Source organism: Protopterus annectens, chromosome 2.part1 (assembly GCF_019279795.1).
Source record: "Protopterus annectens isolate FY-2018-M chromosome 2.part1, PAN1.0, whole genome shotgun sequence".
Taxonomy (NCBI): Eukaryota; Metazoa; Chordata; order Ceratodontiformes; family Protopteridae; genus Protopterus; species Protopterus annectens.
In genome coordinates this window covers 375266324-375282888 of record NC_056729.1, presented here as the reverse complement: position 1 = coordinate 375282888, position 16565 = coordinate 375266324, and positions in this window count along the sequence as shown.

The following is a 16565-nucleotide window of genomic DNA, read 5'->3' as shown; positions in this document are numbered from 1 at the left end:
CACATGACTTGCTCACGCATATTGTGTCATTGTCTTCCAGGGTCATGGCCCACCATCGCAATCCTAGCTATAGCCTAGCAGAGGATGAACAAATAACAACCAGCCTGGTTCAGCACTACACCCTGCTGTTCTCAAGAACCAGCCAGGACCAGCATGAGCAGACTGCACTGTGGCAAGATGTTGTCCATAGGGTAAATGACATAGGCAAGCATAACCGGACATATGAGCAGATATGCCATCACTGCATTGATTTATATCGGCATGTCCGTCAGCGTGCGTCTGATGTCAGTAGACAACAGCTTGCCACAGGTAGTGGGGTAGCCATCCATCCCCCCCTCACCAGAGTGGAGGAGCTGCTCCTGATCCTGGTGGCTCCTGGCCAACAACAAAAGCAAACATGTATCATCATGGAAGCTGGAGCCACCCAGCGAGTTGACACGGAGCGTGCAGGTAACATGGCATATCTGTAGACTACTGTTACCTCCACTGGTAGATCATGCATGTGTGAGATGTGTACTGTGTAGTTAGAAGATGTGGAGCCTGGTGTTGTGCAATACTGATAATTTGGAACATATTCTGTAGGCCTGTGACTATCAACCATTGTACTACTGTAAGATTGCAAACCCACAGTAGCAATGCCACAGTTGTTGCCACTGACAAACTGTCCCATATCCTTGTAGGTCCCTCTGGTGTGACAGCAAAGCAGCAGATCCATGCTGGTGAGTGTGTTCTACATTTAATATTGCAAATTAAATGTGCATGTCATAGGTGAGGTGTAGGCCATGTACACTTAACACACCTACGCATAATGTATGCTGTGCATGTTTGCTGTGAGACTATGCACATCCCAGTAATGTGAGTAGCTGCCTCAAACACATGCAATACACAGAGCATCCCACACAATTGTGGCAACACTGTAGTGGACATTGGATAGGCAGAGTCGATACACATGCACACAACATACACAACTTTGTCATATGCAGTACATGTTAATATGCTACACGGCGTATTCAGACACCCGCTGTAAGGTCACACTCCAGTATCCCAAATGTCATCCACACAGCACACATAATATACCTAAGGGGTAGAGGCCTATCATGGGGCTGTGCATAACACATTCATGTTAGGCAATGCTCCTTATCGGGCACCTTACAAACCCATGTAACAACTGGCTGTAAAATGGTGAATGCAGCCATGGTACTGCAGTTCAGGTACAGCATGCTAGGTGCCGGTCTGGCACACATTAGTAGGCTTGAGTGACCACATGATGCTGCATGATGATGGCTCATAGTACTACACCCCATCCAGTTACAGTAACCACAGTACTACACATAGCATTCATTGCTATGCACCTCAGTGTTGTGCTTGTGCAAACATATGCACCTATACACAATAAGCATAGCAAACACCATTTGTACAAAGTGACGCATATATGTCTTGTAATGCTATTGAGTGTTTAGGTCACATGACACACATTGGGTATGAGTGATGTTTAATGTTGCAGTTGTGTTGTAGCATGGCATGTCATGGCTGGCACTGGCATGGCCACAACATGTCCTACACTCACCATAACCACTGTACAATGGCTATGTTGAGCAATGGTATTCCATCAGGTATACATGCACCACATGGGGTTGAGAGGGTGGCCTAATGGTTAAGGTGTTTGCCTTACAGACACAAGGTACAGAGTTTGAGTCTCACAAGGGATAATTGGCTAGGCTTAAATGGCTCACAAGGGCAGTTAGCTTAGTACTAATCTATTATACTGTGGAATAGACTGCCCATACATGTCAAACAGAGCACCTCATTGGCCTTCTTCAAAAGGAACCTTGATGATTGGATAGGAGATAGGAAATTCACCCCGGGGATCATGTCAGTTGCCCTGCTAGACAGGGGCCCAGAGAAGTAAATATTGTGGGAAAAAATTTCCAGGGAATTGTTATGGCTAGGCTTGCATAGGCCTTAGGGCCGATGGCCTAGTACCAACCTATGAACCTATGAACTCATCCTATGTGTATACATAGCATGCATGTGCTAAACCTGTGTCCACAATTATCTGCTAAAGACACAGACGCTCTAATCAGAAATGGATATCTATGTGACACACAGATACACATCCAGCCATGGTATGTATACCTGTGAGTGATGGTGCACAGGACATTGCAGAGCTTTTAATACTTGCACAGCAATGTTGTGTCCATGTACACATTGCATTCAAGGGTGAGGCCAATCACTGAACAACAACACACATGCATCAAAGCCATGTATACTGTTATTAGCAAGGGCTGCCTACACTCACACTGCATGCTGTTGAGCAACACATGTCCTGCATGCTGACGTGTGATATGACTGTTTGGCTTGTGGTACTGTACCCCATCATCAACCGCTATTGAGTATGTTCTGGATTGCTGGTGGTGTGTGTGTGTGTGTGTGTGTGTGTGTGTGTGTGTGTGTGTGTGTGTGTGTGTGTGTGTGTGTGTCTGTGTCTGTGTGTGTGTGTGCGTGTCTGCTTTAGTGAGGAGTGTATTTGTGTGCATGTGTGCATGTGTTCATGTGTGCATGTGTGCATGTGTGCATGTGTTCATGTGTGCATGTGTGCATGTGTGCATGTGATCATGTGTTCATGTGTGCATGTGTGCATGTGTTCTGACATCATGTACAGGTTGTAAAGTGTGTTTCCTGTCTTCCATTCACAGGTGCTGAGGTTGGGCTGGTTCACTGCAGCAGGGAACCTGATGTCACTGAGTCAAATAGTGATAATGAGGATAGGTGTGTTGAGGCACAAGCATGTTTGCCAGGGTCTGTCATTGGGAAACCAATTGACAGTACACACGTGTCCACCCCATCCATGCACACAGTCATACTGCCAATATATCCATCACCCATGCCCTTAGCTGAGGGACAGTGTACAGTCGGCATTGGCCAGAACAGTGTGGTATCTATGGTGCATGCATCCCGACACAGCAGCCATACCCAGATGTCTGGAATGGTACCACATAGGCAGATGTCCAGGGGTTCTTGTCAGAGCACTGCTGCTCATCATACCCCTGGCAGACGTGTCACAGGTCTTACAACCTCACGCATGTTCCAGGCTGTCATGGAGACACAGGCACGTATGGAACGGTACACCAGACAGGGACTAAGGGCACAGAGGGCACATAACACCACTGTAATTGACAGCATCCATGACCTAGCAGGTGCCATCCATAATTACACTGAGGTCACTGATAGACGTTGGGGTGAGATATTAGATGTCCTTCGAAATGTCATGTCCATGTGTCAGGACAGTGCGGGATGGTTGAGATGTCGATGTGGACATATGCCAGCAACATCAGCAGCTGGCAGTCGCCGCGAACGTCCCTCAAGTCACAGCCGCTCCCGTAGTGCCAGTACCAGCCCCAGCAATGTTGGGGGTGGTCTGTCCATAGACCGTCCTAGAAGACCACGTGCACGTGGCTCCAGACAGTCCCAGCAGGGTCCTGGGTCCAGTGTACATCTGTCCACCTCTGAGGATAGTACCCAGTCTGGTTTAGTACTGGATACTGTCAGTAGCACACCTGCCAGGCACAGGTTCCATATCCATGGCCAGAGATGGTGATCTGTAAAGCCTGTCAGGTACAGTCTGTGGCTGTCCCACAAATCCCAGTATATGGCAGCCACATGGTGGAACTGTGTGCATACAGACACACACCCACATAAACCAGACACCGAGGGCTAACACATACCTGCACACATTACATCAACATTGGCCCATAGCAGTACTCTTGGCCCTCACAGACACACACACACACACACACACACACACACACACACACACACACACACACACACACACACACAAACATACATGTCGATTGTATGGCTCAATGTAGGCCTCTGGCAAACCAACAACACACCCTGTGCATATGATGAAACCTGTGCCACCTCCTGTCATCTGTAACATTGATGCAGGAACAGGCTACCATGGTGCTGATGCACAGGGTGACTTTATAGCAGTATAGCAATATTAGCCTGTTGTCAGCAGTAAAATGTAATGATATCCTTGAAGGTGTAGCTGAATAGACATGATGCATTAAAGCTATGATTGTCAATGTAGTATTGTTTACACCAGTGTTAGTTCTAATAGTGTATTGTCCACCCATGTGCCACTTGGCTGATGTGTGTAGTATTGGCAGCATGTGTTAGAGAGTGGACAGTATGTGTGGGATGTGTGTAGCACAGATTTGCAGGTGTACATTTGTGAACATGGTGGAGGTGCACTGTCTGCATGTACGTGCATAGTGGACACATGAGCAGGGTGACATGCCCTGTATTACACAGTAACACTTCATAGTTTCTATTGGTGGCCAGTATGCATTGTACTACACACATTTTGGAACATGAGTACACATGTGTGTATGACATGGTTTGTCATTGTTTTGCATTCTGGTAGTATACATAACCTCAACAGCCTGACCATAAACAATCGTTAGATGATGTCTTAACAACTGACACACAGATGTAGGACACACAGTAACATTTGGATCCTTCAGGTACTATACTATCCCATTAACCAGTGGTATTCACCTGCACCCACTCCTGAGGCCACTCCTGTTTGGCATATAGCTCATTTAGGTGCAAGCAATCACAGTAGGGATATGTCCGTCCACATCTGGAAATGCATACTGTGGCCTATAATGCATTCTCCAGATGACACACACATCCTCCACAAGGGTATCATAGAGACAGATACCTGTTGTCAAACCCATGCTGTAAAGCTATAAGCCAACTAAAGGATAGTCATCCACATTTACAACACATAGTATCCCCACAGTACCACATAGGTAGTAGCCACCAACATGTTGAACAGGTACCGATGTGTACATGCAGCCAAGTGTTACGTCATCTCTCCTTTGGTAATCACTTTCCAAAGGTATTTTGAAATCCCTCGGTGGATCACATAAGCAATATCAGGTCTGCATGCATATCCACAAACCTATAATGAATACCCATCATTGACAGACTTTTCTGTGTTTGAACAGGTCTGAAATATACCTCAGCCATAAATCCTCACTCACACTATTCAATAGAAACCGTAATGAGTGTGTGTGACACGGATGACCTAGGCCAGGGATCACTGCAGTGGCTGAGCTTGTCACAAGCATACAGATGTGACCTAAGGTCTGGAAAGCGGCAGCACACTCTGGCAAAGATGACAGATGTGTTCATGGAGAAAGCAGGATTCCTACCTAGGAAATAATTGAGGTCACATGTACGTATATGTATTTGCCACACAGCTACCTGACATGTGCAATGCACATACTGTTGTCATACAGTAGTAAAAGCAAAACCCACAACACATTGACCAACAGTGTCACACACATAGAGTACACACACACTCACCAAGTGCAGGATTCAATCCCCTACCTAACTACTTTTTGATAACAGAGCAATAGACATTAACACGACGTGCTATATACATTACTGGAAGTTTTCTTTCCACAGGTATATTTGTAGGATGGTGACATCATCAGACTTGGCAAAGATAAGTATACCACTTTTAAGGTGTTTTACTACTCTCCAAAAAGGTTGTGCTTCTCCAAGGAGATCACACACAAACACACACTGTTGTCAAGTGCAGGATTCAAACCCCTACCTAACTACTTTATGACAGTACAGGAGTATGCATTAACACAATGCACTATGCAAATTACTAGGAGCTTATTTTTCCACAGGTACATTTGTAGGATGGTGACATCATCAGACTTGACAAAGATAAGTATACCACTTTTAAGGTGTTTTACTACTCTCCAAAAAGGTTGCTCTTCTCCAAGGAGATCACACACAAACACTTGTCAAGTGCATGATTCAAACCCCTACCTAACTACTTTATGATACTACAGGAATATGCATTTACACAACACACTATACACATTATTGTGAGTTCTCTTTTCCACAGGTATATTTGTAGGATGGTGACATCATCAGACTAGACAAAGTGGGTTACATTAGGTGACATTAGGTGGGCTACATAGAAGGAATTTCTAAACATTTTGGCCGTGTGATCATCAAAGGAGAGTTTACTATCTACCTGCGTCCCCAGGGCCATAATGAATTTCTTCGTACATACTGGATTACCACCTATGTGGTAATTTGTGTGCACTTTTGTTTTATTCAAAGGGGATGACTATGCATTCTTTGGCATTCTGCTGGAGGGCATTCTTTTGACACCAGGTATCTCTCTCTGTAAGACCCTTCTGGAGGATGTCTGTGTCAGCCATAGAGTCAATTATGGACCACAGTTAGCAGTCATCTGCAAACCTGTTCAGCCATACTCCTCCCATGTTTGCCTGTACCTCTGAGCAGTATCTACTGAACAGATGGGGTCCCGGGACCAAGACCTGTGGGATGCCATTTGTGACTGGTTTAGAATCGGACATGGCACACACAACTCTAAACAAGTGTGTTTGATCTATGAGCCACTTGGCCACACATCCTGTGACATAGCTGTTAATGTTCAAGCTGGTAAGCTTGTCCATGATGACAGAGTGGGGAATGGTGTAGAATGTCCTTAGTGAGGTTCAGGTGGGCTGTGTGGACTACTTTCACCTCCATCTATGTCCGTGGTAACTGTTTCAAATAAGTCAACTAGGTTTAGGAGGCAGGATCTGCCTTTAACAAGGACAAGTTGGGTAGAGTCCAGTGTCTGGAGGTCCCTGATGTCTCTGTTTATGGGTTCCATGATAATTTGCTCCATAGCTTTGCAGACCAGGCTAAGTAGACCTATGGGGCAATGGTTTCCAGTTTCTGTTGTGGCACCCCCTTTGTGGAGCTGGATGACTGTTGGTGTATGCCATTCTTTGGGTACATAGCCTGTGGTACGATTGAGTCTGGACAGTGAATGTAGGTGAGGGTGTATTTCCTTTTGGGGCTGGTGTAAGATGCAGCCTGGGACACCATCCAGTCCCACTGATGCCGTGTTCTTAGCTTTGGAGAGGGCTGTCTTTATCTGCATGTCCATGAAGTCTGGAGCTCTACATTCTTCTGGGATGAACACAGGCCCTTTTGGGGGTGATGGGGGTGAGTTTGCACTGAACTTGTCCCCCAGGATGTGGGCAATGTAAGTTGGTTCAGTGTATTTCTTGCCAGTTTTCAGTAGCTAACAGCATATTTGGAAGTTGCCACCTACATGTTTGATATAGCTAGCGAAGGCTTTGTGGTTGTTATTCTTACATTCCTTGGCAATTTGTCTTTAGAAACTGGCCTTGGATTATTTTATGAGCGATCATTGTTTCTTCCTAATAATGATCAGTGATGCCTTTCCTTTTGTGAAGTTTGCTCTATCATGTGTTCGTTTCCTCCTTCAGTTGTCTAGCTTATTTATGGGCGACGACCACCAGATTGGTTTCTTATTTTTGGAGGAGTGCATCTTGGTTTTATTTGAGACGTCTCAATCCATGCATCCCTGTAGATGCTCATAGGATGCACTTGTAAAGATTGTATAGCATTATCATATAGCAAGGGGTTTTGGAACTTTCCACTTTGGTCTTGGGAAGTGTGCAGTTTGCATTTGAAAATGTCTTCACAGTGGTTTCATTGACTGGGGGGGGATGCGGATGTCCAGTGTGATTACTTTATGATCTGATATTACCAGCAAGGGGTTTATCGCTGTTGTGGAACACTGGTGATGATCAGGTCCAGTATGTTGTCACCTCTAGCGGGCATGGTGACCAGCTGTTCCAGGGCGTTAGAGTTTTTAAACTCTAGGAAACATTGGGCAAAGAACGTTGTACATGAGTAATTCTCCCACTCAATGTTTGGGTGGTTGTAATCTCCTCATATAATGGTGTTTGATAGGACCTTTATATTTCCCACAGTTTTCAGGAATACTGAGTGAGGTTCCTGAGACAAGGTAGGTGATCTGTAGTAGGCTACAATCTGATAAGCAGCTTTGTCCAATGTTAGTTGCACTTGCATGGTCTCCAAGGCCTCATGCTGTGCCACTAACCTGAAGGTGTGGGTATCCATAAGGTAAATGGATACACCCCTTCCTTTTGTATTTCACTCATGGTTTTGGGTCTGAAGATCAGAGGGATTGTGAGTGTTTTACGTGGAGCATGTCCAACAGCTCTGTGTTTGACATAGCTTTGTATGTTAGGCAGAGATCACCTCTGAGTAGGCGATATGCGAGAGAGTATGGCTGGAGCATTTTGAGAGGGTCTGTGTATGGCCATGTATTTCAGGCTGCTAATGCTCTTTGTGAGGTATTGCTGCAGGCTTTCCAGTTGTTGTAGTTGTCTTATGAGGTACATAGCAAAAGGAGCGGTGTACTCTATTATGGTTCTAGTGAGTGATGAGTAGAGGGGAACAATGTCCTCTTCTATTCTGCATGGGACACCTTTTGTGATGAAGTGTGCCACATAGGAGGATTTTCCAACTACTGTGGGGATGTGATTATCACAGGTGTGTCCACTGTCCACCTGTGACCTAAGGTATCTTGTCACACTTTCAGTGTTAAGTATACTACTGCCTATGTTGTAGTTCATGGCTACAGAGTTTTTAACAAAGGGGATGACAATGCACTTTCTGGCATTGAGCTTGAGCCCATGGCTTTCACAACAGCCATCTGTCTCACTGAGGCCCTTTTGTAGGATGTCCACATCTTTAGTATTTACAATTATGGCTCCTAGTTTGCAGTCATCTGGAAAATTCATTAGCCACAGGCCTTCCATGTTAAGGTTTACTTCAGGGAAGTAGATACAAAACAGGACAAGACCCAGGACTGGACCCTGTGGTACTGCACTTGTCACTGGTCCAAAGTCATACTTGGAGTCTGCTTCTTTCACAGTGTGTGTTCTGTCAGTAAGCCAGTTGGCAACCCATCTTGTGACATAGCAATGTATACCTAGTTTAGTGGGTTTATCTATAATTCCAGAGTGTGGGGTGGTGTTGTTGTAAGCCGTGGCTAGGTCTACATAGGCTGTGCGAACCACCTTACCCTTGTCTATGGTTCTGGTGGCTGCTTCAATGTCATCTATCAGGTTTAGGAGATATGATCTGCATTTTACAAACCCAACATGGTTGTGGTCCAGGGTTTGGGGATTACCAATGTATTGTTTTATAAGTTGTATGATGATACATTCCATGGCCTTGAAGAGCAAGCTCATCAGGCTAATGGGGCGCTAGTTCCTGGGGCCCATGGTGTCTCCACCCTTGTGTAGTGGGATAGGCGTCGCTGTGCACCATTCAGTAGGCACAAAGCCTGATGTGAGGCTATGACTGAACATGGTACGTCGGTGTGGTGCCTGTTCATTCTGTAGTTTGTGTAAAACACAGCCTGGGAAGTTATCTGGTCCCATGGCTGCTGTGATATTGGCTTTGGAGAGTGTTTTTTACATGTGCAGCTGTGATGACAGCAACTTTGCAGTCTTCCATTATAGAGATGTGCTCTTTCATGGGTGAGAGGGGAGTAAAGTTAACACTGATCCTATCTGCCAGGATGTTGGCAATATCAGTTGGGTCTGTATATTTAGTGCCATTGAGCTGTAACTCAGAGCAGATCTGAGTGTTGCCATGACATGGACCTGTCTGTTGGGCAAAGATCTCCTGAGTAAACTGTATGCAACAGAGTACAGATTGAGTTAAATTCAGTCTTGTTGCATGGGGCAACTGTTTGAAGCCAGTAATCCTCTTGTTGAGGTACTTCAGTGGTCTTTCCAGCTGCTGAAGGTGCCTACTCAAATTCATTGCAAGTGGTACTCTCTGACTGGTCTGATGACTGATGAGTAGAGGGAACCTCCTTTGACCTACATGCTAAGACCGTGGCAGTTTGTGGGAACACATAGCATGATTTTCTGACCACTTTGTGAATGTGTTTCTGGAAGTAGTGATGACTACCCACATTTGTATATAGATCCCTTATTATCACCTCCATATTTAGCCTAAGTTTGTGAGCATGCCCAGTATGACCTTTCAGTGTGATGCTGAATGAAATCTACTACATTTGTTGAAGTGTGTGAGCATGCCCGGTATAGACATTTATACTATATGTGTGTGGAAAATCAAGTTGTATTTTTACAGCAGGGCTCACCTTTGTGTCATAAATCAATAGGGATCATGCTGTGCCTGTAGGGCTTCCATGAGACACTTTGCATAGACGTATCAGCATTTCTACATACAGGGGGGACAGCTATTCTTTGTACATTTCTACCCGGGGGCACACCTGATTGTTACTGTGGGTGTACATAGGATGAGGGGTTCATCTGACACTTATACACATTTGCTAGGCTTGCACTGCTATGTAAGGTACACCATTTCAGTCTGTACTGTTGCCTATCGCACTGGCTTGAGGCATACTACTGTACTACAGATCTTAGCATCCAATGTCATGTATATTAGATTGCGACTTCATAGCCTACCCAACCCACATCACACCGCCTGGACTGCTGTTCTCTGTCTGCATAGGCCTGTGGGGGAGGTTACCCATATGCCTCTTTAGGGGCATGATACAGCATTTCTTTGTGTTTGCATTAGTGTACAATTGTCCTGCTGTGTAATGCTAGTGAAATGTTGTCATGGCTTAGTGGCTCAGTACTGTGAGTATAGTGCACAGTATCCTGGGTTCAAGCCCTGTCACTGCTTTTTATTTTCATACTGGGCAGACCAGACTGCTTAAGGGACAGTAAAGCAAATATGAGCATGTTTACCTGACTTTGCTCAACTTTGCCCGCCCTTACCCAACATTGCTCAACATTGCCCGACGCTGCGCTAGTTAGCGTGGGCAATTTTGTTTACATATACTAAATAGTGGTAAAAGCTGTTTAGCACTGCTCTATATTGCTTAAAACATGGCAATCATGCCTCAAGTGGTGCTGCAGGACTGCCTGTGTCAGATACACATAGTACACTCTCTATACATGTTTGAAAACAGGTAGTGTCAAGTTAGGCATCCCTTATATTTTATGTGCGAGTCAGAGAGAGGTATAATTTCCAGGGTTCCTACTGAGCCAGTGTATGGGCTATGCGTTGCCTCTTTGCCAAGGCCAAGGCATACTGGGCACACCTCCTTCTGCCTACTGGGGCAGGCTCAGGTTGTTCCTCCTCCGAGTCACCCTGTGCCTGTGCAGGCCTTGGCGATGGTGGGGGGCTGTTTGGCCCTGCCCCATGCTTTTCCTGCTGCAGCTGTTTTCACAGGATCATATTGTGTAGCATGGCACATACCATGACAATTTCGGTACATGTAGTTGGTGAGTACTGCAAGGCTCCACCAGATGTGTCCAGGCACGGGAACCATGACTTGAGCATCCCAAACTCATGCTCGATTACATTTCGTGTTTGTGCATGTGCCTCATTATGGAGTTCTTGTTTAGGTGTGTGTGCAGTTCTGATGGGTGTCATCAGCCATGGCTCCAGTGCGTATCCAGCATCCCCCACTAGGTGACCGTCAGGGATGTCCCCATTGGCAAATGTCTGGTACAGCTGCGTCAGATGCCAGATATGGGAATCGTGGTAGCTTCCAGGGCAGCCAGCACACACATTCAGTATTATGCCCTGGGCATCCCACACAACCTGGCAGTTGATGGAGGGGAAGCCCTTGCGGTTGATGTAGGCCCTACCCCACTCACAGGATGGTGCTTTGATGTGTATGCGCGTGCAGTCAATTGCACCCACTACCTCAGTGTATTCCGCTATTTGCTGGAAGAGACGTATATTGCTGGCCAATGCTTCACGGGAATTGGGGAAATATGCATGATCACTGACATGTGCTGACATGGCATTCAGGAACTGGTGCAGTACCCTGGATGCTGATGCCTGTGAAATGCCCATCATATCACCAGTTGGTCTCTTGTAGGTACCTGTTGCTAGTATTCTTAGGCCAACACATACCTTGGTTTCCACTGGGATGGGCTCCCCTCTGTTGGTTCTGTGTGTGAGGCGTGGCCTGCACAGCTCAAAAATTTTCTGCAGGAGTTCTCTGTCTACTCTATAGCACTCCACTATCTCCAGCTCATGTAGCCCCTGGTAGTTTACCCTGGATCTGTACACTCTTCTCCGTCTCCTCACTGTGGGTTGCTCAGCAGCATTCGCAATGGCACCACCATCAGCATCTTGCACATGTTGCCTTATAATAGCAATGGCAGCCCCTAACATTTTTTTGTCTGAGTTAAGCTTTTTAAGTTTTCACTCTCTTTGTATACTGCAGTGTTGCAGTGTTTCTGAGAAAAACATGGGGGAATGTTGTTTGCAGAGTTTTAAGTGCTGGGCTGGGCTGGGCTAGTGTACTGCCTGTGTAATTGGATGATTCTGATTGAATTCACCTGGCAGCTCTGCTAGTTCTCCTTGGTTAACTTCCTACTACTTCTTTTCTTCCTTTTCCCTTTCTGTTTCCACAGGGGGCAGTGACGCACAAACAAGCGCAAACACGTGCACATGATTGCACACACGCGCACACAGGCTTAAGCAGTTGCACATCCATGCACACAGGCTTAGACAGGCTTACACAGGCTTACACGGGTGCACACGCACGCACACAGGCTTAGATGGGTTTACAGGTGCGCACACGGTGTAAGCACGTTTGCAAGAAATTTCAGTGATATCCACGGCGTACACCTTCAGTTTCTGGGTTTCAGTTAAGACAACTGTAGACACGCCTCTTCCAATCCTGAGTATCTCACAGCAAACACAAGCCACTCTGCTCCAATAAGCTTACAGTCTTTCATACACACCTCCTCATGATGTCACTTATCTTCTACTCTACTACTCCCCTACTCCTACACTTACACTCTAGGGACATGGCTCACATGCCAGGGAAAATTGGGATTCACCATCCTTATCCTCATTTGCATAGGATTGGCTACTAATGCTTGGTTACATCTCTCAAACTGAGCTTCCCCCCTTAACAACCACTACTCAGTAGCCATGTTGCCTTCAGCCTGCCATTCACTTGCATGGCAAAATAATATTTTTAATATGAATGCCTATTTTTGGCTTTTTTTTTATTTTCTGGTTTTTAAAGCACCGCACGTTTGTGCGGCGCTGCGCTATGCTTAAACATCGGAGATGGGAGAAAAAAAAAAGATTTTTATTAATTTTCAATGGATAAAAATGCCAATGACCTTATATTTGGCCATTGGCATGCTTCCTCAACTAGATGCATCCTTTATTTGGAGCTGTCATAGCTCCGTTTTGCTATTTGCAGAACGGTACTCCGTTACCAATGGAGTATATTTCTGCAGATAACTCTACTCTTACTTGAACAGGTTAGTGTTTCCTGGATCACAAATTTACCTCATTTGCATAGCTTTCAGCAGCAAATGAGGTAATTTGCATAATATAACACTGTCCGTGCAAGAGTAGTTTTAGGAGCTCTCATGCACGCCCCTGCCGGCTGTTGCTGGATCGCTCGGCAGACATATTGGCTATCTGCCGGCTTACACTACTCTTAGACTCCATGCAAGCCTTCGTGAATCCAGCCCGTTGACTCTAAAGGCAATTGAAATCTTGGCATATAAGATCTGGTGTAAAATGATTAAGCACAGTATAGCTGAAATACAACATATAAAATCAGGACTAAAGCTATATGAATGGGTAATGTTTTGTAGGCATTTGGAGTCCTATATCAGCATGAATATGGCAAAGTAAAGCATAAAATAGCTCAGCTCCTAAACTTCTGTAGTGGAAATTGACAGTAGAAGACCAGTTGAAATTAAACACCACAGTATCCTTAGATAAAATCCAGGTAAGATTAAATTCCATGAAGGACAGTAGGTAGGGGCATGTGAGCTCCTTCTATACAAATATATGGTATAGTGAATGTCAAAACATTGCTGAAGGTTTGCAAAGAAGAATGGAGGGTTCAGTGTTTACCAGTTTTATGGTGATGCATAGGGCTAAGCACTACAAATTCAGAAAATATTACCTAGAATTACATCTTTTGATCAGTGTGTTCTCTTATCAGTGTGTTATCTATCTAATATGCAGTTAGTTTTTCCAGTCCTAAAGAACTAATAGTTCCTGGATATCTTGGTGAGTATGCCGGATTGTGTATATTATGGGGCAATTGCAGAAGTAAAAATAAGAGTGAACATATCACAGTCATTGGAGAATGAGAAAGGGACAAAGCAGAGGGGTCCACTATCCTTGTTTCTATTTGCTCTTTGTTATTGTTACTCACCTTTCACCACAAGTTATAAGAGGTTATTAAGAGAAATGAGTCATGATAACCAAAATGGACACAAGTTATACTTATATGCAGTCATAAAATGGGTCTTTATTGCAAACACTGTGAAGTCACATGACCCATTATGGCAGTTCTAAGAGCCGTTGGTGAGATCTTCAGAATGCTGTCTTATGTGAAAAATTCTGAGATCTTACCTATTTGTTTTATCCCATCAGACAGACATGTTTATCCAAGGAGGTAAGTCACTTAAATATATGCATATTCAGCTAGCATGTACACAACAACAGCTACTGCAAGAGCATGTTTATGAATCTACTCCATTAGTAACAGAGTATATATTGACCAACTTTTAGTGCTATCAGTGCAGAAAAACATCCTGGCAATCAAAATTTCTCTTTCCCAAATACCTGCTCTAGTGGTGTGATCTCCTCCTAGCCCCTAGCACTGCTCTGTCACATGGTTCTTTTCAATGGATAGGGCCAGAAACATGGTGAGATTCTACATCATATATCTAGAAAAGTCCTGCCTTTTAACTTGTTGGGTGTGGGTACTGACCTGTGTTCTAGCAGCTGGGATATGAAGTAGTTAACATGCCTCTGCTGGCTCTGTACTTAAATGGGCTTTTAGGATAAACCTGCACATTGGTAAGTACTAGGCTAGCTGTCCTTGCGAGCCATTTTAAGCCTAGCTATTTTTCTTTTCATAGGTGAGAACTAAACTCTGTAACTTGTGTCCTTGAAGTAAACACCTTAACCATTAAACCTATGCCCAATGTGCTCTAGCCACCACTCTGCATGCTTACAATGGCCCAAGAGATTGGCATGCAATGGGCATATGCAACTTCTATCCATGTCTCTGCAAGTGAAACTGTTAAGCAGCACACCACTTTGCATATGAACACCTCTACATGAGTCCCAGTTTCTGCTAGGGACTCTGCTCTGACTCTTATGTTGCCAGCAAGTACCCCACCCCACCCACTAGAAACGAGCTGAGCAGATGGACTCTTCTTCCCTATGTTAGCTACAGCAGTTGCTTGAGCAGCTATTTAGACTCAAGTCACCCAGGTCACTGTCAAGGTGTTATCCCTTTATATCAGTGCTGCTGGCCACAAAGTTAATATAGCTGATCTTCATCCTGAGTTCTAATCCTCATTTGCAGATGTTTCAGAAGAGGCAGAGAAAAAAACTTTGAAAATTGTTGGTGGCTACAAAGATCTACGTCAGCAAACATACTACACCAGAGACTTCATTGCTAGAAATGTTGGATATTTTGAATTTGTGAGCTTATATCTGGCCTGAAAAAATCAGGTCTGGCTGTTGTGGCTAATGTCTTCCTAGAGGATAGGCTTGTAGGAAATGGAGTCACTTAATATCTCTTACATGTTAAATGAAGCCAGTTTGATTGTCAGCCCTTAGCAGTCAACTGTCTAACGCCACACCAGCAAGTTTATATATGTGTTACAGGAATCAGTTGCTAGCAACACATTAGTTATGGCCTTCTTTACATCTGCTTACAGCTATTCGATAAGCCTTGGAGATAAACCCACAGCTGGATAGGCCTTTGAAATCTTGGGTTTAGAGAGGCTTGTCTCAAGCCTATCATTTCTTTACGAAAGATGGCTTAAAGTTGTTGGGAGATGCTAGGGGGAACTTTGATACACCTCTGAAAGACTTTTTTATAAATGTATACAGAGCTTATACTTTTTACTGCCACAGGAGTGGAATGGGTACAGGGCATATGGCCACAGTGGGAAATTCAGGAACATTAGAAGTTAATGAATATTCTGACAGAGCTGCTGACTCATCTTTCTAAGGCCTTATTAAATTATTTTCTTCTCAATTCAATCAGAGACCTGGAAATGTGTTCTGGAGGTTGATTTGCAGCAGTGCAGTACAGGAGGGATGTTACAAGCTTTCTATGTTTCATTCGGCAGTATGCAACAGAAGATTTTCACATAGACACTATTTCAGCAATATTTTTTAATCTTAGTAAAGCTATCCAGGTGATATGACTTAGTGTCCATCTTATGCTGCAGGTGTGGGGAGGACAGATTAAAAGACTGGTACAGCACCTTTTTTAAGAGATTGTATCTTTTACCTTGTAAGGGACTGCATTACTTCTGACCAGTTGAAATTAAACACCACAGTATCCTTAGATAAAATCCAGGTAAGATTAAATTCCATGAAGGATAGTAGGTAGGGGCATGTGAGTTCCTTCTATACAAATATATGGTATAGGGAACGTCAAAACATTGCTGAAGGTTTGCAAAGAAGAATGGAGGGTTCAGAGTTTACCAGTTTTATGGTGATGCATAGGGCTAAGCACTACAAATTCAGAAAATATTACCTAGAATTACATCTTTTGATCAGTGTGTTCTCTTATCAGTGTGTTATCTATCTAACATGCA